This window comes from Ziziphus jujuba, chromosome 5, assembly GCF_031755915.1.
Source record: "Ziziphus jujuba cultivar Dongzao chromosome 5, ASM3175591v1".
NCBI classification, from domain to species: domain Eukaryota; kingdom Viridiplantae; phylum Streptophyta; class Magnoliopsida; order Rosales; family Rhamnaceae; genus Ziziphus; species Ziziphus jujuba.
This window is the reverse complement of record NC_083383.1, coordinates 5212345-5237565: the sequence shown is the minus strand read 5'-3', so window position 1 is coordinate 5237565 and position 25221 is coordinate 5212345. Positions and strand designations below refer to the sequence as shown.

General features: G+C 34.8%; 4 pseudogenes; 2 read left to right on the top strand and 2 right to left on the bottom strand.

The window, feature by feature from the left end:
• Positions 1-3522, top strand: part of LOC125420098 (photosystem II CP47 reaction center protein-like) — a 29420-nt pseudogene extending 25898 nt beyond the window's left edge.
• A 1635-nt stretch (positions 3523-5157) lies between these two features.
• Positions 5158-7758, bottom strand: LOC125420136 (DNA-directed RNA polymerase subunit alpha-like; annotated as a pseudogene).
• Positions 7759-10857: 3099 nt separating this feature from the next.
• On the top strand, positions 10858-11735 carry LOC125420124 (photosystem I P700 chlorophyll a apoprotein A2-like; annotated as a pseudogene).
• Positions 11736-23359: 11624 nt separating this feature from the next.
• On the bottom strand, positions 23360-24069 carry LOC125420123 (photosystem II D2 protein-like; annotated as a pseudogene).
• Between the last annotated feature and the right edge of the window lie 1152 nt (positions 24070-25221).

The window sequence follows — 25221 nt, the reverse complement described above, 5'->3', positions numbered from 1 at the left end:
CCAGACTAATATAATACGGGTTTAGGAGCAGGTCGTCCTAGGTTCATATCAAATAGGCATTAAATGAAATAAAAATTAATTACTATAGCTCACTTTGATGTGAAAGCATAAGAATGTATTTATTGTCTTAAGAATATTGTTCTTTGTCCTATTTTATCCATAGATCGAATAAGTTTATAAAAAAGGAAGACATAAACACTAAAGGGAAATTCTTACAAATAGGTCCTTTTAATGATGAAATAAAAAATATAAATGCAGTCACTCATGTAAAAGGTATCAACCTCTTACCATTTTGTGTCGGATGTAGAATAGATCTGCTTCCTTTTGTTCCTACAAATAAAATTGTTCCATTATTACTAAAAGAATAGAACAAATATCAATCCTTTCCCGAGGATAATCCACTCAAAAGGGAAGGTCTATAGTATAGTTTTTTAACAGTGCAATAAAGTTACATAGTGTCTATTTTTCGTTGATAGAGGGGTATTTCCATGGGTTTGCCTTGGTATCATGTTCATACCATCGTATTGAATGATCTTGGTCGTTTACTTGCTGTCCATATATTGCATACAGCTTTGGTTACTGGTTGGGTCAGTTCGATGGCTCTATACAAATTAGCGATTTTTGATCCCTCTGACCTTGTTCTTGATCCAATGTGGAGACAAGGGATGTTTGCTATACCCTTCATGACTTGTTTAGGAATAACCAAATAGTTGGAGTATCACAGGAGGGACTATAATGAATCCAGGTATTTGGAGTTACGAAGGCATGGCCGATGCACATATTGTGTTTTCTGGCTTATGCTTTTTGGCAGCTATCTTGCACTAGGTGTATTAGGATCTAGAAATATATTGTGATGAACGTATAGGAAAACCCTCTTTGGATTTGCCCAAAATCTTTGGAACTCATTTATTACCTTCAGGGCTGGCTTGCTTTGTTTTTGGCACATTTCATGTAATAAGATTGTATGGTTTGTGAATATGGGTATCCGATCCTTATGGACTAACCGGAAGGGTACAATCCGTAAATTCGGTGTGGGCGTGCAAGGTTTGATCCTTTTGTTCCAGGAGGAATAGCCTCTCATCATATTATCATAGGGACCTTAGGCATATTGGCGGGTCTATTCCATCTTAGTATCCATCCACCCCAACATCTATACAAAGGATTACGTATGGAAAAATATTGAAACTGTCCTTTCTAGTAGTATCGCTACTATCTTTTTTTGCAGCTTTTATGGTTACTGGAACTATGTGGTATGGTTTAGCAACTACCCTGATTGAAATATTTGGTCCCACTCATTATTGATGGGATCAAGGATACTTTCAACAAGAAATATATCGACAGGTTGGTGCTGGGCTAGCCAAAAATCAAAGTTTATCCTAAACTTAGTCTAAAATTCTTGAAAAATTAGTTTTTTATTGTTACATCGGCAATAATCCAGCAAAGGAGGAATTATTCAGAGCGGGCTCAATGGACAATGGGGATGGAATTTCTATTGGGTGGTTAGGACACCCTATTTTTAAAGATAAAGTGGGTCGTGAACTTTTTGTGTGTCATGTGCCTACTTTTTTTGAAACATTTCTTATTGTTTTGGTAGACAGAGATGGAATTGTTAGAGCTGATGTTTCTGTTAGAAGGGCAGAATCGCAATATAATGTTGAACAAGTAGGAGTTAGTTATAGTGATCTCGCTATTGTGAAAAAATATGCTAGGCGTGCTTAATTGGGTGAAATTTTTGAATTAGATCGTGCTACCTTGAAATCTGATAGTGTTTTTCATAGTAGTCTGAGGGGTTAGCTTACTTTTGGACATGCTTCATTTGCTTTGCTCTTTTACTTTTGACACATTTGGCATGGGGCTAGAACCTTGTTCAGAGATTTTTTTGCTGGTATTGACCACGATTTGGATGCTCCAGTAGAATTTGGAGCATTCCGAAAACATGGAGATCCAACTACAAGAATACAAGTAATCTAATAGAATTGTTATTTTTAGTTTTTATTTTGTGAGTAGGGTACCAGATAAATCTTGATTTGAATCGCTACCTTTTCTTTGACTCTTGCTATTTCTTTATTTGAGAGACGATCCAAAATAAACAGGTATGGAATCTATAATTGTATGTAAACCACGATCGAATCTATGGAAGCACTGGTTTATACATTCCTCTTAGTCTCAACTTTAGGAATATGAGTGGGTAACTTATTGTAATTGATCATCGGATATTCATTCCAGTGTCTGAGGTATGGAATATAGGAAATAGATTCCAAAGTGTTATTAGCACTATGATTCATCCTTAATATTCAGACCATGTGTCCAGACCTCCATTTTTTTTTAAAAGAATTAGATTTAGAAGTTATAAATTGAAATATTTTTATTTTTGCAAACTCCTATTTACGCTTATTTTGATCAAAGGACAAGGGTGTTGTTGGACTTTTATTCATTCTAGTTATTCATTGAATAAGTGATAATCCAACAGTTGTTACTCAAAGAATTTTTGGAATTAGTTTATAAAGAAAGGGTTTTATTGAATCATCGTGTCTTTAGTATGAATCTGGGATTTTAATTGAGTCATAAGGTCTTAACAAGAGAATTCCTATCAATATCAATAATAAAGAAGAGAGTAGTTAAAGGGGCATTACACACAATAAAAAAAAAACTATAAAATAGGTAAAAAGAAGATTCAAAAGGCCTATAATCATCACCACAGAGACAAATGAGCCGACTTGATATTTTGGCATTATAACCACAAGAAAGAACTTTCGGATTTTTATTCTTTTGTGTCTTCAGAAACAATTGGATCAGACGATTAAGAAGTTTCAAACTTAACTTTCTATTAGTCATATCTGGTAGAACTACTATTTTGATGATTCTGTTTAAGCCATACGAGATGAAATTCTAGTAAACGGTTCTCGGGGGGAGGGGGTTCACTTCGTTTACCTATCCCAATAAAATCTATGATTGGTTCGAAGAATGTCTTGAGATTTAGGCAATTACAAATGATATAACTAGTAAATATGTTCCTCTTCATGTCAACGTTTTTTTATTTTCTAGGCTAAATTACACTTACTTGTTTTTTAGTACAAGTAGCTACAGGGTTTGCTATGACTTTTTATTACCGTCCAATCATTATGGAGGCTTTTGCTTCTATTCAATATACAATGACTGAAGCTAACTTTGGTTAGTTAATCCGATTAGTTCATCGATGGTCGGCCAGTATGATGGCCTAATGATGATCGGCCAGGTGTGGTTTTGGGTGTATTAATCGCATCTCTTGGTGTAACTGGTTATTCCTTAGCTCGGGACCAAATTGGTTATTGGGCAGTAAAAATTATAACAGGTGTGCTAGGAGCTATTCCTGTAATAGGATCGCCCTTGGTAGAGTTATTACGTGGAAGTGCTAGTGTGGGACAATCCACTATGACTCGGTTTTATAGTTTACACACTTTTGTATTACCTCTTCTTACTACCGTATTCATGTTAATGCACTTCTTAATGGTACGTAAGCAAGGGATTTTTGGCCCTTTATAATATAATGTAATGTAATTTTTAATGTAAATAATATAAAAAATATATTATATCAGAGCTATTTTTAATCAATCATTTATCAATTTGGGTAAGACCAATAGTATTTCATTGCTACAAATATGTCTTATTGAAATGAATAAGACATGTATTTGGATATTTTTCTTCAACTCCGCAAAAATGTAATAATGTATTATTTTTATTTTTTTGACACTCATAGTTGAAGTGAATTTTCTGAAGATAAAATGAATTATGGGAGTGTGTGGCTTGAACTGTTGATTGGGCTATGTAGAATATATGCCCTTATCTACCACATTTGAATTCACAACTTAAATAAAAAAATGTATCTTTGTTCCAACCACCATGTAAGCCCCATATAGAGGTATAGGCTGGTTCGTTAAGAGAATATTTTCTATGATCAAACTTGATCATGTCGTGTATGAATAGGCTCCATGAGATCCAGACATAATCTCGGAGTATGTTCTATATATTTCACTTACTTAATAGTATGGAAATGTATTTATTTCCTCTGCATTGACTCGATTTATTATACTATCAGAGTGAAACAAGGGATCTAAAGAAGAATAAGAAGAATAGGGGCTAAGCTAGATTAGTAACAAGTTAATCCTTTGTATGTAAAAAGTTTGGATATTCTTGGCGACAAAGTCCAATTGCAATGTCTAAGACGACCCAGAAAGCACTTGATCATGATTTGTAAGCTTACTAAAAGCACTTGATCATGATTTGTAAGCTTATTTGGGTATTGAGCATTTATCTGTAAGAACTAAATTCCTTACAATGGATGGTTGTTGAAACTCCAAAAAAGAAAATTTGGTAAATTTTTTCCTACTCTTACATAGAATCATTCATATAGGTGTGGATATGATATCAATTTTATTTTTTTTTATATGGATCTATTTGGTCCATTTGATTCGTGCTCGAGCCGGATGACGAAAAATTATCATGTGCGGTTCTTTTGGGGGATGGATCTAGAATAATTCACCTATCCTAAGGGGATGGGGCATAATTATTATGGAGAGCCCGCATGGCCCAACGATCTTTTATATATTTTTCCGATAGTAATTTTAGGTACTATTGTGTGTAACATAGGTTTAGCGGTTCTAGAACCATCAATGATTGGCGAACTTGTTGATCGATTTGCAACTCCTTTGGAGTTATTGCCTGAATGGTATTTCTTTCCCATATTTCAAATTCTTTGTACAGTGCCTGATAAATTATTAGGCGTTCTTTTAATGGTTTCCGTACCCGTGGGGTTATTAACAATACGTTTTTTGGAGAATGTTAACAAATTCCAAAACCCATTTCATCATCCAATAAGGACAACTGGCTTTTTTATTGGTACCGCAGTAGCCCTTTGGTTGGGTATTGGAGCAACATTACCTATTGATAAATTCCTAACTTTAGGTCTTTTTTAAATTGATTCAATTGTGAAAAAAAGTAAAAAATAACACAATGTCTATATCTAGGGAATAGTCGCTTCATAGTGAATTCTTCCTAGATACATTTATTTGTTCAATTCAATTTTGGATTTATTCTGAGTATATGGAATGTGCTAAAGATTCAAAACTCATTTCTATCTTTTTTTCTTTTAGAAAAAAAAAAGAAATAATCCATTAAAATTTATACGAAATGCTTTTTTACTTCTAGAATATCCAATATATGTTTTATATCTTGATACGAACCTAGGACGACCTGCGCCTAAACCTGTATTATATTAGTTTGGATCTAATTATGTTCAAATTCTAATGGTCACCTTAACTCCTAACCAACCTGTGATTAGAAATTTTGGTATAAGGAGACGCCACAACAGGTGATGGATATCCTATTGATAAGTCAAACTAAAACGCTCATTCACTAATAGTTTTTTAGGCGTTCAAAGAGAACAAAGAGAATTCAATCTCATAAATAATTTTCTACATGAATAATGTACCAAATATTATTGATAAAACAAGCCGTTAAATAGGCTAAGAAGTTACAAGATAAAACCCTAATTATTTAGGTAAAACCAACCACCAAAGAATAGGAAACTTGGCTTGGCCGAAATTCTTCTCATTTCCTAATCTAATTTGGATTAATTAATTCCTTTATTTTGAGTTAGGAATTCATTAATTTACAATCAAAATAATAAAATAATAACTTTTCTAAGTTGATTTTTTCAGTAAATAAATAAATAGAACCAAATAAAAGACTAATTTCCTAAAACAAGAAGTTAAAATCAAATTAGGAAACTAGTTGACTAATTTGACTACTAAGGTATCTTTGACCAATCTCTAGCTTGTTTAGGCTCCAAATCAGCTTCCATATGCCATTTAGGATGTGAAATATGATTAATAATGATTCCCACATGTTGCCCCTTGATTGGAATAAGTCAAACAAGAAGAAAAGTCAAAGTCAGGGGCTAAACAACACATTTTCGGCCAAATTGAGATGCTATCCATACAAGTCCTTTTTAGATGCTTTTGATTCTTCCTTGGCTGGATTCCATGTCCTATTAATCATATTCATTGATTTCATGAAGTTTTGGAAGCATTCCTTGCTGCTCAGAGTCCAAATTTGCACGAAAACAACTACCTAGGTCCGTAACGGTCTCCATCACTTGGATGCTTAAAACAGGTTTTGTATCTTTGGGTATTGATATATCCTTTTGAGAATTAATTACTCCCTGTATAAAATCAGCCAGGTTGTCCTTAAATTTTTTGGCTTGAGCTTTAGTGAATGGCCCGATCTTCATCCGTATCGGGTCAGCACCCCAGCGGGTTGTCAGTTGTGCACCTCAGGCGGATTCTCATCATATGTTCTATGCGAAAATGTTTCATTTTCATAAGGTCTTCTTCACTGTTATTCAAAAGGTCTAATAATGTATGTATATTGGACCTTTTAAGGTAATTATATACCTTGGTGTGCAATTCTAATTTGTCAATAAAAATAGATTTCAATGCTATTTCGTTTTCATTTTTACATGATTTAGCCAATCTATCATGAAAAGTAAAGAGGGGTAAAGTAACTTTGTGTTGGTTTTTTTCTAAATGAAAATTTTCTTCTTCTGCATGTAAAAATGGAATAAATAAATCAATCAAATTCTTGGAAGCCTCATGAAGTGCTTCTTTATGAGTTAACATCCATTTGTCCATATTTCAAGAAAAAAGCATCTCTTGTTTTTCACTCTCATTTGCATAAGAATGAATACTGTGATTGGCATTTTGAATAGGCATGAATAAACCATCTATAGGATAACTTCCATCTTGAAATTTATTTGGCATTTTTATATGGTACCCGCGATGCCTTTCGAGTTGTAATTCAATACACATATTAGTTGGTTCCGTTAGGTTCGCTATAGGCTGTGTATTATCAACGATTTCCCCTGAATGTGGTAAGTAGATGTCTTATGCAGTTACATATCAAGGACCTTTGGCATAAATAGACGCATCATGAGTTCCATAAAGGTTACTTCTCAATACGATTTCTTTCAAATTCATTAGAATTTCATGTATAGATTATTGAATAGCCACTATGGTAGAATATTGATGTGGTATTTTATCAAATTTTGCACGTGTTATACATATTCATTTTATTTATCTAAGCAAAGCTCTTCGCATCACAATGTCAATTGCATCAGCTTGGCCTTTCATAAGTGGAGCCAGAATAAAGCGTCCATAATAAAGATGCTTACTGTCTACTCGTGATTCAACACACTTCCACTGCAGTGTCTGGTAGATACTGTTACCTTCTCGTGAACCATAGTAATATTATTTGATCAGATCATTGAATTATTTATTTCTCTTGAAATATCTTCAATGTTTATTTTTATACATGTCTTTTTTTAGGAGGTCTACAGCCATTATGTGGCATAGGGGTTACATCTCATATGAAACTTAATAGTATACCACTTCTACGAATAGCTCTTAATGCCGCATCTTTTCGGAGACTAGTGCCTTTTATGATAACTTCTGCCCATTGCATACCTTGATCCACTACTATCCTAATAGCATTTGCCCCTGTGGTTTGAGCAGCACATGGCATCCCTCGTCTTGTACCCTTGAATCCACAAGCACCGGTAGAAGACCACGAAATTACCTGATCCCTTACATCTGTAGTAGTCACAATAGTATTGTTAAAACTTGTTTGGACATGAATAACTCCCTTTGGTATTCTACACGCATTTTTACGTGAACCAATATGTCTATTCTTCCCTGAACCAGTTCTTTGTATAGATTTTTCCATATTTTATCATCTCATAAATATAAGTAAGAGATATATGGATATATTCATTTCATGTCAAAACAGATCCTTTATTTTTATTTTTGTATTTGTACAAAAGTTCCTTTAAATTTATAGAGTCTTTTTTTGCTTAGAAAGATTATCCTTGCCTTTGGTTATGTCTCAAGTTGGAACAAATTAGTATAATTCATCCCTGCCTATGGATCAGTCGACATTTTTCATAAATTTTACACACAGAGGCTCTTATTTTTATATTTATCATTCCTTAACTTAATTCTAACTTTCTTTATTGGAAGAAAATAAGTTGCTTGAAATTTTTAACTTCGAATTGTATATCCTAAAAATGAATGTTGAAATTGAAAAAACCATCTATCATTGGAATCTTTTTTCGGAGTTATAAACTATACGTCTGCTGGTTGAATCATAATGACTTGCTTCACTTTTGCTTCGATTTTCTCGTCATATACGGACAAAAAAAACTACTTATAATCATTCCTGAAACATAATCTAGAATAAGATTTTCATTATCTAAATGAATTCAGACTATACCATTCGGCAATCATGCAGTAATTCAACCTTCATGAATCCTTTTTCTTTTTTTCTTTCATTTTAGGTCAAACTCCTTCAGGTATCAACTAATACGGGAGGGGTGATATTAGAAAACCACCGTCTCTCTTTTTTTTTTTTTTTACAAATATGAAAATTTGCATATAAGAAGGATTACCATATATAACACAAAAGTTCTTCACCAATTTCTTCTAATCGAGCCTCTTTGTCTATCATTATACCACGAGAAGTAGAAGGAATTACAATCCCCATTTTGCTTAAAATTCTAGGAATTCATTGATAGTTCGAATATATTCGTAGACCGAGTCGACTGATCCATTTTAAATTTTAAAAAACTTTATATGGTCCTTTCCTGTTCCTTCTATGTCTAGCATTAAAACCAAAAAATATTTGTTGTCTTCCTGATGTTTCCGCATGTTTTCAATAAAACTTTGCGTAAAAGGATTTTAACAATGTTTTCAGCAATGTTAGTAGGTGGTATTCAAACTGTTCTTTTTTTATTCATGTCAACATTTTGTATAGAGGTTATTATGTCAGTAATAATCTCTTTATTCATGATAAACTCAGATTATTGTTGTACTCGAATTTTGATATAATCAACATGCTATTTTTCTATTTTTCTTTATTTTTTAATTATGAATTCTTAAAGGCATATACGTGAGACACAACCAATCTACTGCTAATAATAAATCTCAATTTACTAAATAATCTTAATCAATTTCAATTAGATACTCAGTAAATACTTAGTTAAATATTATAACTATATTAATTATATTAATTATGTCATGGTCTTTTCTTATAATACTTCAGGTGCTAATGAAACTATTTGAGTGAAATTTAATTGTCTTAATTCCCGGTCAATCACGCCAAAAATTCAAGTTCCTTTTGGATTTCCTTCTTGATCAATAACAACCACAGCATTGTCATCATATCATATGATCATACCATTCTCACGTTTGAGTTCTGATGTGAATCCGCCCAAACCCGCACAACCGACAACCCGCTAAGGTGCTGACGTGATACGAATGAAGACCGGGCCGATCCCTAGGGCTCAAGCTAAGATGTTTAAGTACAACCTTGATGCCTTTATCCAGGGAGTAATTCATTCTCCAGGAGGCTTGTCCATACCCAAAGACCTAAGACCGATTTTGAGCATACAAGTGGTGGAAGCTGATATGGACCCGGGTAGTGGTTTTGGTGCATTTACGGAGTCCGAGCAGCATGAAATGGTTCCAATGCCTCATAGATTCAATATATATGTCTAATAGGTCATGGAATAAATTCAATACAGTTTCAAAGGCAACCAAAAAGGGGTTATGTGCATGGCATGACAAATTGGTTGGTTTTGCTGTATTACCCGCTGCTCTTTCGTCGGTCAATGGCTCTCTAAGGACTCTAATTTGGTTCACAACCTTTAGTAGTATATCGATAAAGTCCTTAACCAATTCATTTTCTTTCATTCTAATTGTTTCAAACTCTCTTCTTAAGTTTAAAACTTTCATTTGTCTTATTCTAGTGTTTCTTTAAAATTCTTCTTACATCTTTAACCAAACTTCTCTAGCACTTGTATAGGACATGATTCTAGTGATGATGGAGTCACTCACTGAAGAATGAAGGGCTGTCAAGGCCTTGAATCCTTTAGCTATCTAGGTCTCATGTGCAAGTCTTTGTGCTTGTGTGGCATTTTCCCTCAACTCCTAAACTTCATAACATTCTTCCATCACATCCCAAAGTTCAGAGGCTTGTAGGTAGACACAAAACTGGATTTTTGAAGAAAATGGCTCTTGGGTTGGATTTTTGGTGAGTTTTCTGGCTAGGTTTTTGTACCATTTCAAACCAAAAATGAAAGGAATGAAATGGGGGGTTTTCTCACAAGAAAATAGGCTAGAAACAAAGCTCACAAGGTCCCTCAATGGTTCAAGCAAAGCTCTGATACCATGTTGGAGTTTGGTGTGGTTTTGGGTTCCCTTGGCCAAGAGTGTTGTACACAAGGTGTTAGTCTTGTGCACATCCTTTAATCTAATTTTTGGTTCGATGTTTAGGTGATTTTTGTGTTTGTTTTTGGTATGGTGATATTTAGGATTGTTAGGGTTTTTTTTTTGAAGGAAGAAGAGGAAGATGAAGAGAAGATGTTAGAGTAGGCCAAGCAAAACTAGACAACACACTAATTCATTTTTGCTTTTGATTCATTCGTTGCATATATAGATACAAAACTTGTCTCATACATTTGAGGTGTGTATTACTTCCTTGGTCACTCAACACATGTACTCTTTACCTGCTTATGCGTTGATAGCACAAGACTTTACTACTCAAGCTGCTTTATATACTCATCACCAATACATTGCATGATTCATCATGACAAGGGCTTTTGCTCATGGAGCTATATTTTTTATTAGAGATTACAATCCGAAATAGAATGAGGATAATGTATTGGTGAGAATGTTAGACCATAAAGAAGCCATTATATCCCATTTAAGTTAGGCCAGCCTGTTTCTGGGGTTCCATACTTTAGGACTTTATGTTCATAATGATGTCATGCTTGCTTTTGGTACTCCGGAGAAACAAATCTTGATCGAACCTGTATTTTCCCAACGGATACAATCAGCTCATGGTAAAACTTCATATGGGTTTGATGTACTTTCATCTTTAATGAATGGTCCTACGTTCAGTGCAGGTCGAAGCATATGGTTGCCTGGTTGGTTAAATGCTGTTAATGAGAATAGTAATTCACTATTCTTAATAATAGGACCTGGAGACTTCTTGGTCCATCCTGCTATTGCTTTCGGTTTACATACAACTACACTGATCTTAGTAAAAGGGGCTTTAAATGCACATGGTTCCAAGTTAATGCCAGATAAAAAGGATTTTGGTCATAATTTTCCTTGCGACAGTCCGAGAAAAGGTGGTACTTGTGATATTTCGACTTGTACACATTTTATTTGGTAGTTTTCTAGATGTTAAATACCATTGGATGGGTGACTTTTTATTGGCATTGGAAGTACATCACATTACAGTAGGGTAATGTTTCATAATTTAATGAGTTTTCCACTCATTGGATGGGATGGTTAAGAGATTATTTATGGTTAAACTCTTCATAACTTATCAATGGATATAATTCTTTTGGTATGAATAGTTTATCAGTTTGGGCGTAGATATTTTTATTTGGACATCTTGTTTGGGCTACTAGGTTTATGTTCTTAATTTCCTGGTGTGGATATTAGCAGGAATTGATTGAAACTTTAGCATGGGCTCATGAACGAACACCTTTGGCTAATTTGACTCAATGGATAGATAAACTGCTGGCTCTTTCCATTGTGCAAGCAAGATTGGTCGGGTAAGCCCATTTTTCTGTAGGTTATATATTCACTTATACGGCTTTCTTGATTACCTCTACATCAGGCAAATTTGGTTAGTTCTTTTTTTTATGTGTTGTATTATCCTTGATAATATCATTTCTTTCGGTGGAGAAGGGGGATTGCCTTCTTATATTTCTACGCCGAGGATCTGACTTGTATCATTGAAACTAAACTAATAGGAATTGAACCATTATGGCTAGGAAAAATTTGAGTCACAGGGAGAAGAAGAGGCAAAAATTGGAACAAAAATATCATTTAATTCGTCGATCCTCAAAAAAATGAATAAGCAAAGTTCCATCATTGAGTGAAAAATGGGAAATTCATGGAAAGTTACAATCCCCACCCCATAATAGTGCACCTACACACCTTCATCGATGTTGTTTTTTGACCAAAGGACTGAGAGCTAATTATTGAGACTTTGGTCTATTCAGGCACATACTTCATCAAATGGTTTATGCATGCTTGTTTCCCGGAGCAACAAGATCGAGTTGGTAAGGATTAAAATATCTCTTCATTTTTCTATTCATTTCTATGATCGATGATACTAAAGGGCCCCTTTACCATTCTATATAAATGGGCTATCCTATTTGTACAGATATGATTAAGGGACGCATTCAATCCTTGTTTGCCCATTAGTTTCCCACTCGTCTTTTCATTGCGGGGTAGAGCAGCTTGGTAGCTTGCAAGACTCATAACCTTGAGGTCACGGGTTCAAATCCCATCTCTGCAACATTTTTTTTGACAAAAAAATTTAGGTTTGGTTTTGTTAATTTGTTAATTAGTAATTAATTACCGTTTTTCTTTAGGATTGTGATAAACTTTACTTAATCCTTTATTGTATTAACTTAAATACATTAAGTTATTATTCCAGGCGTATAGCAGGAATCGAACCCGCATCTTCTCCTTGGCAAAGAGAAATTTTACCATTCGACTATATCCGCATCTTTTTTTTCATTCTTGATATGAAATATATAGATTATATTAGAGCAGAGCTAGGCCAAATACTATCTTTTATTTTAAATTTTATGTTATTTATAGTATATATAATTATATATATAATATAATTTTATATAATTTTAAAATTTATTATATTATGATATATTGTGAATAAAAAAATAAATAACCTATTTTTTTGTTTATATATCTTATTATAAATATATATTATATTTTATTTCGATATAATATTTGTTTATATACTTTATATATAATTTATAATACATATTTATTTCATATTTATATAAACAAATTTTACAAAACAAATACACAAATACAATAAGTTTGACCCCTCCCTCTAATTTTTGGAATTGTTTTCTTTATTTGTATTTTATTTTTGGGGCTTATATAGAATTTTAATGTGTCTCACAACCTGAAAGAATTCGGGGAGGGGTCAGTTGTAGATCTAAAGCGAATAGGTTCAAGAGATGAGAGAATTATGGATATCCACCAGAAAGAGTAATCCAATACATAATGATGTACCTAAAAATACAACATTTTTGTCACCTTCCCAAACCATCAGGATAAGCAAATACAACAAGTACAAATAAGATTGATGAAGTAGCAATTAATGTAAAAAGAACTAATTGGAAAGCAATAGTCATGTTTCTAATCCTCCAACCTACCAACAAAAGAATTATACCATTTGATCTCTTCATCAGCCAAAACATTGTAAAAATAAATGCATCATAGAAGTATTTTACCATGACTCCATCATTGGTTCTATATGACTTATTACCAACTTTCGTTTATGAAGGCATAGAATCTAAGGTGGTTTTTGATACGAACCTAGGACGACCTGCTCCTAAACCCGTATTATATTAGCCCCAATCTCAATTAAGTTCAAGTTCTAATGGAATGGACCTCAACCCTAACCAACCTGTGGTTAGAAACCTTGGTATAGTGTAGACGCCACAATAGGGGATGGAAAACTATTCTTATTGTATTCATAAAGTATTTTCTTAATCAAATCAAAGTTGTATTCTTATTGAAAAATAAGGCTTTAAATAGGCTTTGAAAGAAACAAAATAAACCCTAAAAACCCTAGGAAAAACCGGCCACACAATGAAGAGTTCTACCTTGACCAAATCTTTCCTTTTCCTAATCTAATTAATTAATTCCCTTATTTTCAATTAGGAATTAATTAATTTACAAACAAAATATTAAATTAAAAACTTTCCTAAACTTATTTGTTCAATAAGTAAATAAATACAAATTCAAAATTAAAGATAGTTTCCTAAAACAAAAAGTAAAACAAATTAAGAAACTAAATATGGTAATTTTCGGCTAAGTTGATAATGACCATTCTTTGACCTAATAGGACTCCAATTCAGCTTCAGTAGTCTTTGTGGAATGCCAAATAAGCTTATTATGAAGTTCCTCATGTTGCCCTTGCTTAGAAATATGAGAAAAGGCTAATACAGTAAAATACAGTAAAGCCAGCAAGGAATACAGCAAATTCGGCCTTTCTCCCCCTTGTGCGAAAACCACCATGTTGTTCAGATTTGAAGCTGCTTTGGCTGGTTTCTATGACTCATCCACCATATGAATTGAACCCATAAGAATGGGGATCCAATTCATACAACCCGACCTCCATATTGGCACTAAAAATGTCACCCGGGCCCGTTTTGGCTTCTATTGCTTGTATGAGTAAAACAGGCCTTGGCCTTTTAGGTATGGGCAACCCCTCTTAATTATGACTTATTCCTTGTATAAATACAGCAAGATTTTCCTTGAACTTCTTGGCTTGGACTCTAGTGATCGGTCCCACCTTCATCTGTATTAGATCAGCACCCCAGCGGGTTGTCGGTTGAATGGTCTCGGGCGGATTCGCATCATTCCCCTCCTCTTGAAAAGGATTTGCCCTCAAATCAAAGTCATCACCTGCAGCAAAAGGAGGCAAATCAGCAATGTTGAAGGTGGCACTAACATTATACTCACCCGGTAGATCAAGTTTGTAGGCATTGTCGTTTATCATCTCCAAAACTTGAAAAGGTCCATCACCCCTCGGCGTGAGTTTTGATTTCCTTTGTTCGGGAAATCTTTCTCTCCTCAAATGCAGCCACACCCAATCTCCAAGTTCAAAGACCATGGGTTTTTGGCCTTGATTAACCGCCTTTGCATATTGCTCGATCCTCCTCTCAATATTTGCCTTTGTCTTCTCATGAATCTGTTTTACAAAATCAGCTTTTTATTTTTCATCTAGATTAGCACGCTCACTCAAAGGTAAAGGTGTTAGGTCTAATGGAGTCAAAGGATTAAAACCATAAACAATCTCAAATGGTGTATATTTAGTAGCTGAATGTAAAAACCTATTATAAGCAAATTCAACATGTGGCAAACATTCTTCCCAAGTTCTCAAATTTCTACTAATTAAAGCACGTAACAAAGCGGACAAGGTTCTATTCACAACTTCGGTTTGCCCATCTGTTTGTGGGTGGCAAGTAGTTGAAAATAAAAGCTTAGTACCTAACTTAGACCACAAAATTTTCCAAAAATAACTTAAGAACTTAGCATCCCAGTCCGAAACAATAGTTCTTGTCATTCCATGCAATCTCATAATTTCCTTGAAAAATAAATTAGCAACATTGGATGCATCATCAGTTTTACTACATGCAATAAAATGTGCCATCTTAGAAAACCTATCTACTACAACAAATATTGAATCCTTACCTGTCCTTGACCTAGGCAAACCAAGAATAAAATCCATAGACAAATCTACCCAAGGATAGGTAGGAATCGGCAAAGGCTTGTACAATCCATGAGGCTTCAATGTTGATTTTGTTTTTTCGGCACTTCAAACATTTTTCACCAATTCTTTCAACATCTCTCCTCATGTTAGGCCAATAAAAATGTTATTGCAGCAAGGATAAAGTTTTAAAAACACCAAAATGACCCATTAAACAACCCCTATGTCCTTCCCGAACCAATAATTCCCTAATGCTACAATTAGGCACACAAAGTTTGTTTTCCTTAAACAAATACCCCTCAAATATGTAAAATTTATTAAATCCATGTTTTAAAAAGGTTCTAAAAATTTCTCCAAATTCACTATCATGCTCATAAAGTTCTTTCAGTTGTTCAAATCCAAGCAATCTAGCATCTAAGGTAGAAAAGAGTACATACCTTCGCGATAATGCATCGGCAACCACATTTTCCTTACCTTTTTTGTAGCGGACACATATGGAAAGGTTTCAATAAATTCAATCCACTTGGCATGCCTTTGGTTGAGCTTTCCTTGACCCTTAATATGCTTCAAAGACTCATGATCCGTATGAATCACAAACTCCTTTGACATGAGATAATGCTGCCACATCTCCAAAGCCCTCACCAAAGCATACATCTCCTTGTCATATGTCGGGTAGTTTAGTCCAGCTCCATTTAATTTTTCACTAAAGTAGGCTATGGGTCTTTCTTCTTGCATTAAGATAGCTCCAATACCTACACCCGAAGCATCACACTCAATTTCAAAAGTCTTAGAAAAATTTGGCAAAACTAATAAAGGTGCATCACACAATTTTTCTTTCAACAAATTAAAAGATTTTTCTGTACTTCCCCCCATTTAAAGCCAACATTCTTCTTGACAACTTCATTCAAAGGTGTGGCTATAGTGCTAAAATCCTTGACAAATCTTCTATAAAAACTTGCCAAGCCATGGAAACTCCTCATTTGGGTGATTGTTGTAGGAACCGGCCACTATTTGATTGTTTGCACTTTAGCTTGATCCACTTTGATTCCTGCAGCACTTACTACAAATCCTAGAAAAACAAGCTCATCTTTGGAAAAATCACACTTGTTCATGTTAGCAAATAATCTTTTCTTTCTAAGAACTTGCAAAACTTGCCTAAGTTGATCCACATGCTCATCCAAGTTTCAGTTATACACCAAAATATCATCAAAATAAACAACCACAAATTTACCAATAAATGGACGCATTACATGATTCATAAGCCTCATGAAAGTACTAGGTGCATTAGATAATCCAAAAGGCATAACTAACCATTCATACTGCCCATATTTAGTTTTAAATGCTGTTTTCCATTCATCACCTTCTTTCATTCTAATTTGATGATAACCACTCCTCAGATCAATTTTAGTAAACATGCAAGCACCATGCAACTCATCAAGCATATCATCTAACCTAGGAATGGGATGTCTATATTTAATGGTGATGTTATTTATAACCCTACATTCAACACACATTCTCCAAGAACCATCCTTTTTAGGTACTAACAAAACAGGAACAGCACGTGGACTTAACAAAATAGGAACAACACGTTTTTCCAGCTCCTTTGTTTCTTCGGGATCGCTTCTATATGCTGGTCTATTTGGTATGGCAGCCCCTGGGACAAAGTCAATTTGATGTTCCATCCCTCGAATATGTGGTAGTCCACTTGGAATCTCATTCAAGAAAACATCTCCAAATTCCTTCAAAAGAGAAATCATTGAACTTGGCAATTCAAGTTCTTCAAAGTTAATTTGATCATTAGAATAATTTTCTTTATATATCATGACCAGCAAGGGTTTTGTACATTCAATAGCCTTATTAATATCCCCAAGACTCAAATAAAAATTCTGGTTTTTCCTCTCTTTTCTTTCTTTTCTTTTTCTTCCCTAGGTTTAGCTCTCATTGGTAGAAATTTCCAGATTTTTGGTGCTCTCGGGTTTGCTCTCTTTTCTCACCCCTCTCTCAGATTTTTCTTGGTTTTTCCACTCAATTTGGGTTCTATAAAGCTTGCATTGATCAGCAACCTCAATCTCACCTTCTTGAAAGGATGGTGAAGCCATGGGTGCCATACTTGTTTTCTCCTTGAGTTTTTCGGCCTCCCTCCTTTGTTGCATTTATAGTTGATCTTTGTAGACCTCCTTGGGAGTCAATGGCTCCAGCTTGATTTTCTTCCCTTTAAACCTGAAAACAACACTATTTTCTCGACCAAAATGAGTAGCATCTTCGTCAAATTGCCATGGTCTGCCTAGTAAAATATGTCCGGCATGCATTGGTACAATGTCACACAAGACAACATCCTCATACCTACCTATATTAAATTTAACTTTGGCTTGCTTATTTACCCTCATCTCACCACTATCATTTAACCATTGTAGCCTATAGGGTTCTGGATTTTTAATTTTTTTCAAGCCTAATTTATCAACTACAAGATTACTTATCACATTGGTACAACTCCCACTATATATAATCAGGCTACAAATTTTACCTTGTATTTAGCAGCGAGTGTGGAAGATATTTTCTCTTTGTATCTGCTCTTCATCTTTGTAGACAGCAAGAACTCTCCTTGAAACCAAGCTCAACTCGGTATTAGATGTGTCTATTGGTTCGGATTTATCATCATTGCAATCCTCCTCTTGCTCGGTTTCAGCTTCACTTTCTTCACTTGCAGATTCCAGCTCACCATCACCCTTTAATACCATGATTCTTCTATTTGGACATTGGCTGGCTATGTGTCCTCTTCCTTGGCACTTAAAACAAATTATTTTTCTGGATTTTGAAGGTTTAGGATCAGATTTGACCTCATTTTTATGGACTTGGACAGATTCAGTTTTATGCTCCTTCTTTGGCTGATTGGAGCTTTCTTCCCCCACGTTCGGCTTTGGTTTGATTTCACTAGTTGAATTGAATCTCCCACTGCTGGAAACACCTCCAAGCCGTGATCCTACTCCCCTCCTCTTGAATTGGTGCTCAAGCTTAATGGCAACATGCAACATCTCCTCCAACTCCAAGTATTGTTGCAATTCAAGTTGGTTGGCAATGTCACGATTCAAACCACCAAGAAATCTCGCCATTGTTGCCTGCTTATCCTCATTCATATTCAGCCTCATCATGAGCATCTCCATCTCTTTGTAATAATCCTCTACGAACCTACTTCCTTGAGACAAAGATTGAAGCCTTTGATGCAGCAACCTATGGTAATGTGATGGCACAAACCGCTTTCTCATGGCTCCTTTCATTTGTCACCATGTTGTGATCAAGTCATCTCCAACTCTCCTTTGGGTGCTTTGCTCATTTGCCCACCATCGGAGTGCATAATGGCCAAACTCCATTGCTGCCAACTTCACCTTCTTACCCTCCGAATAATTATGGCAATCGAATATCATCTCCATCTTTTCTTCCCACTCCAAATATGCCTCGGGATCACTTTTTCCCATGAATGGTGGGATGTTGATCTTGATATTGCTAAGATTGTCATCTGTTTCTTCCCTCCTATACCTTCCTCAGCCAGCTCTCTCTTGGACAGCAAAGGTTTCATCCATGCCTTCCTCAAAGTCTCCACCGAAATTCTCCTCCTTAAATTCCTCTCCTGGTCTCTCACGGCCTCCTCGAGCTTCATGGAAGTCTTGCCTATTTCTTGTGTTCGGCATTCCTTGGGAAACTTCTAGCCTTCCCATCCTTTGATTCATGTGCTCAACTTGAGCACTCACCCGCTGTAATTGTTCCAAAATAGCTTTCAATTCCATTTGCTCATCACCATGAAATCCTACGGACTCTTGTTCATTAATTCTCAGTGGTGTGTCTCCTCTTCTTATTCTAGAATCTACCATGTTAGTAAAATACTGCAAAAATAAAATAAATCTCACAATATTCACTCCCTCATGTGTTTCACTCAAGCAAGGTCTCGACACTCATGTTTGCACACTAGTTTCGGCTTTTACCCTCTTTTAAGCTCACACTCTCTTGCCTTTTTCCACTCAAAGAATTATCTCAAAGTTCTAATTAAAACACTCTTAACACAGCAATTAGATTATAAGTATATTTTAATTAAACTTATCAACAAAACAGTAGCAAAAAGTAGGCAATACCGAAAGAATTCAACAAAACCTAGTTTTCGGTTTTTTGAGGCAAAATAAGGCAAATCAATGAGAAAATTTTGGAATTTTTAAGAACTGGACCAGATGGTAATAGATTATGAGTTCAAGAATAAAATTCCAGAAAAACAAATTCAAATACAAACAAGAATCAAAGAGAACAAAAATATAGAAAAGTGTTGGTTACTGTTCTTGTAATTCAAGTTTTGTATCAAATCCTTTAACTAATTTTAATCCAAATAATTTAGCACTCAAACTCAAAAATCCAGCAGCAAAAATAACTCTCCAGAAACTCCAAATATGGAATAAATAATCAACAAAGCAGCAGTTACAATAAATTTCCAGCAACAAACTTCAACACCAATTTTCAACAAACCGATATATATATATATTTTTATATTCGGCTTTCTTCTTTTTTTTTTCTTTTTTTTTTCACTCACTGAATATCAGACACAACTGAAGTAGCAAGAATAAACAACAAATTTACAATTCCAACTCCAAAAATTAACCAAAACCGTAACCTCCAAATAAACACAAATGTGCAGTTTTTTTTTTTTTTAAATGTTGCCGCCAACCCTTCTTTTTTTTCTTTTCTTTTTTTTTTGAATATATGAATGAAAATATTTAAGGCTAAAACAGCAAAAGAAAATCAACAAAAACCAAAATTAACAAGAACAATGATGAAAAACAACCAACAAAGTAGGAAACAAAAATACGATAAAACTAGGAAATCCTAATTCAACTAGGAATGAATTTTTTTTTCTTTTTTTTTTAAGATGCAGAACGTGTATGGGATGGATGCAACCTTAACCTAATGCTAAAATTGCAGAATAACACAAAAACAAATAAAGCAAATAAAGATAGATCAAACTTGAACAAAATTTAGCTCTGATACCAAATGGTACGAACCTAGGACGACCGGCTCCTAAACCCATATTATATTCGCCCGGATCTCAATTAAGTTCAAGTTCTAATGGAATAGACCTCAACCCCTAACCAACCTATGGTTAGAAACCATGGTATAATGTAGACGCCACAATAGGGGATGGAAAACCTATTGATAAGTCAAGCTAAAACAACCAATTCTCTAATGGTGTTTTAGGTGTTCTCAAAGAACAAAGAGATAATTAATCTCACAAGTATTTTCTCAATCAAATCAAAGTTGTATTCTTATTGAAAAATAAGCCTTTAAATAAGCTTTGAAAGAAACAAAATAAACCCTAAAAACCCTAGGAAAAACTGGCCACATAATGAAGAGTTCTACCTTGATTGAATCTTTCCTTTTCCCAATCCAATTAATTAATTCCCTTATTTTCAATTAGGAATTAATTAATTTACAAACAAAATATTAAAATGAAAACTTTCCTAAACTTATTTTTTCAATAAGTAAATAAATACAAATTCAAAATTAAAGATAGTTTCCTAAAACCAAAAGTAAAAACAAATTAGGAAACTAAACATGGTAATTTTCGGCTAGGTTGATAATGACACTTCTTTGACCTAAGAGGACTCCAAATCAGCTTCGATAGTCTTTGTGGAATGCCAAATAAGCTTATTATGAAGTTCCTCACATTGCCCTTGCTTAGAAATATGAGAAAAGGCTAATACAGTAAAATATAGTAAAGTAAGCAAGGAATCCTTTCTTCCCCTTGTGCGCAAACCACCATGTTGTTCGGCTTTGAAGTTGTTTTGGTTGGTTTCTATGACTCATCCACCATATGAATTGAACCCATAAAAATGGGGATCCAATTCATACAACTCGACCTCCATATTGGCACTAAAAACGTCACCCGGGCCCATTTTGGCTTCTATTGCTTGTATGAGTAAAGCAAGCCTTGGCTCTTTAGGTATGGGCAACCCCTCTTGATTATGACTTATTTCTTGTATAAAGACAGCACGATTTTCCTTGAACTTCTTGGCTTGGGCTCTAGTGATCGGCCCCACATTCATCTGTATTGGATCAACACCTCAGCGGGTTGTTGGTTGAACGGTCTCGGGCGGATTCGCATAAGTTTTTTTACTTTACAAAGGGGCATGCTAGATCATGCATCGATATATATACAGATAGATAGGCCTATAGATTCATACCTGATATCTTTCTATAGATAATAATGGTATCAACTCATATGTCCATGTTCTATTTAGTGGAAAATAAAATAAAATAGAAATCAGCTTTAGGAGAGATGGCCGAGTCGTTGATAGCTCAGTCTTGAAAACAAATACAGTTCGAAACAAAGATCTATCAAGGGTTTGAATCCTTCTCTCTCCTTTCCTGGCTTGGTGAATAGATTTGTTGCTTTTCTTTATTTTATTCATTTTTGGCATTTTAGTATCATAAATGGGAATGGCTCGGCTAAGTGGGATAGCCGAGCCACCAAAAAAAAAAAAGATTAGATATAAATGGGTTGAAAAGAAGGGAAAAAGGAATACTTTTGAAATTTGACTTGACCCACCTAACCTAATATGTATGGTGGAATCAAATTTATTCCTACTTCAAGCATCAGGCCTCCTGTCTCAATTAAGAGAAGTAATGGAAAGAATAGGTTCAAAATAATGATCAATTCCTTTTTCAAATCCTGCAGGGGCTGCACGAGCCCTTCCGACATGCCATAAATGCCCTACGAATAGGAAAAATCCTAGAACAAAATGAGAGGTAGGTAACCAACTTCTAGGAGAGACATAATTGACTGCATTGATCTCGGTCGCTATGCCCCCCATGGAATTTAAGGAACCTAAAGTAGCATGAGTAATATATTCCACAGAACGCTGTTCTTTCCATGGCTAGATGTCTTTTTTCAGCCTACTTAAGTCCAAACCATTAGGGCCCCTTAGAGGTTCTAACCAGTGAGCATGTAGATCCCAAAAATGCATAGTTTCTCTCCAAAAATAACTACCCCAATCAGAGAGTGCAATAGATATTTACCTAAACCGATAGGTCCTTGAGCGGATCCCATGTTAGCCCTAAGACATTGGTCTCTAACTAGAAAAGTAAATGCTTGAGCTTGAGAAGCTTCTAGTTCAGTAGCCCTTAAAACTCACTAGGATAAGAGGTATTATTGAACCAGACAAAGCAACAAGCAACAAAAACAAAAACAGATAAAGCACCTCTCCAGACCATACAAGTACACGACGAGCCCATGCAAAGGGTTTGGTTAAGATATGCCATATTCCACCAAGTATATAAATGGAACCTAACCATACATGCTCTTCAATTATATCTTCCAAATTGTCCACATTAACAATCCACCCTTCTCCCCCAAAAGGTTATTTTAGTAAATAACTAAATATGATACTTGGGCTAAGGGTCAAGTTGGAAATTTTTCTTACATCTCCACCCCCCCCCCCCCCCCCCCCGGCGGGAACCCGGGTATCATATACACCCCTAAAATAAAGAGCCTTGAACACAAGAAGAAAAGCACCTATACCTAACAAGATTAAGTGAATCCCCAAAATTGTAGTCATTTTATTTCTATCTTTCCATACGTAACCGAAGAATGGAAAAGATTCTTCATGAGTTTCTGGTCCCATAAGTGCATGATAAATACTACAAAGCCCAATAATGCTGAGGAAATTAAGTGAATTACTCCAGACACTAAGTATGGAAAGGTGTCTAGAACTTCCCCCCCAGACCTACTCCCCAACCTAGCTAGGTGGGGAAGTAAAATTAATCCTTGTTCATACATCGGCTTCTCTGGTACAAAATGAACCACTTAAAATAGGTTCATTGCTCCGGCCCAGAATACGAGTAATCCAGCATGAGCTACATGTGGCCCCAGTAGTTTACTGAATAAGTTGATAAGTCGGGTATTTCTAGCACACCAAGCGAAACCGGTATTTCTTGGTCAGGACCAGTTAAAGCTAAAGTTCCATTAAAGAGCATTTCCACAGGATAGAACCTCCTCAAGGAATATAAGGTTTTCATGAGGCTAATCTTGAGCCGCCATCCAAGCACGAATACCTTCGTTTAAGAGAATATTTGTGGTATAGAAGTCTTAAATTTTGGATCTTCTGCTACATGGATTTCTTAAGAAACGAAGTCATAGGCACGTAGATTCAGGGCTAGACCGACTACTCCAAGAGCATTCATCCATAAACTAGTTAATGGTACAAATAACATAAAGAAATGTAACCAACGTTTATTGGAAAAAGCAAGCCCAAATATTTAGGACCGAAGGTGCTTAGAGGTGACCATTGAATAAGTTTCTTCAGCTTGAGTTGGGTTAAAAGCTCGGAATGTATTTGCACCATCACCATCTTTAAATAAAGTATTTCCTATAGTAGCACCATGAATAGCGCATAGTTGAATAGCTCCCAATACCCCAGCAACTCCCATCGTATGAAATGGGTTCAATGTCCAATTATGAAACCCTTTGAAACAGAGGATGAATCGAAATATAGCCACTACACCAAAACTTGGCACAAAGAACCAACTAGACTGACCTAGCGGATAAACTTGTCTTATGACTCATCAATCAAATCGATGCATTTTTTTTATTTGATTTGAAAAGAACTGCTCAAGAAACAAGCGATCCCTTTTCTCGCTACCAATAGATCCCCATATATATTCCTCCCGTTCCATCAACTAATCTTATTCTTCAATCTCGTTGGGAAAAATTAAGAAAAACTAAGAATTTGTATGTGTCTTAAACTACTACAGTATCATATATTTTATTACTTTCTATTTTACTCTTCCATTTTCTTTTAATAAATTTCCTACTCTATTTATTTTATTCTATTACTTATATTTAATTAAATTAATAGGGTATTGCATTTAATAATAGGAGACTATACATAAAAGTCTCTTTCTTGCATCCATTTTCGATCTGATTATCAGAACAAAAATATTGTATGTATCCATATGGATGGAAATATTTGTTACGTGAAACCACGATCTGAAAGATATCTATCTAAGTATCTAAAATAGATACTTATAAATTATGAAATATATATAATAAAATAGAAAGTGATCTTGTCTTGTGTGCTAGAATCAAAGAAAGTTATTTTAAACACCTCTTACGTATGTTGTGTTTGGAATAAATCTTTCACTATAAAGTAAGGGAATGGAATGGCATTCCTATACAACATCTAGAAAGAAGAAGATTTAATTAGAAATATCGACATATTCCTACGTAGTCCAAAGAAATATGAAAATAAAAGAAAAAAGATCCACTGTTCCAATTTTATCTCTAGTCCAATTTTAATATCATAATAGTGGATATAGTTATGATTCAATGGGTTAGGTTCACTTACCTTTTCTTTTGTTGATTTCTAATTGATTTGATTGGAATAATAGAATAAAGTAACAAGAATATTTGGAGATTCAAGTAGACAACTTAGCATTATTCATTATAAACTTATCATTACAATATTTATAACAATATAATAAACATAATCCATATGGACAGAAATATATCACTTGCTTCTCTGTTTCAACATGACAATTCTAATCGAAAATCTAAATCAAAAGGGTTTGAATGAAATCATTAAGAATAGGTGTACTGTACACTTTATTTTATTATGTTATTTCTCTGGGATTGTAATTCAATTGGTCATAGCACTGCCCTGTCAAGGCGGAAGCTGTGGGTTCAAGCCCCGTCAATCCTAATGGATCCAAATCCAATAAAATAACAAAAATACATCAATTCTTCTCTCCATTTTTCTGTGAAAGGGAGTACAAATAGCCAAATTTCATTCCCAACTAGATCCGTCTGTTTTTTTCATTGCGATTGTT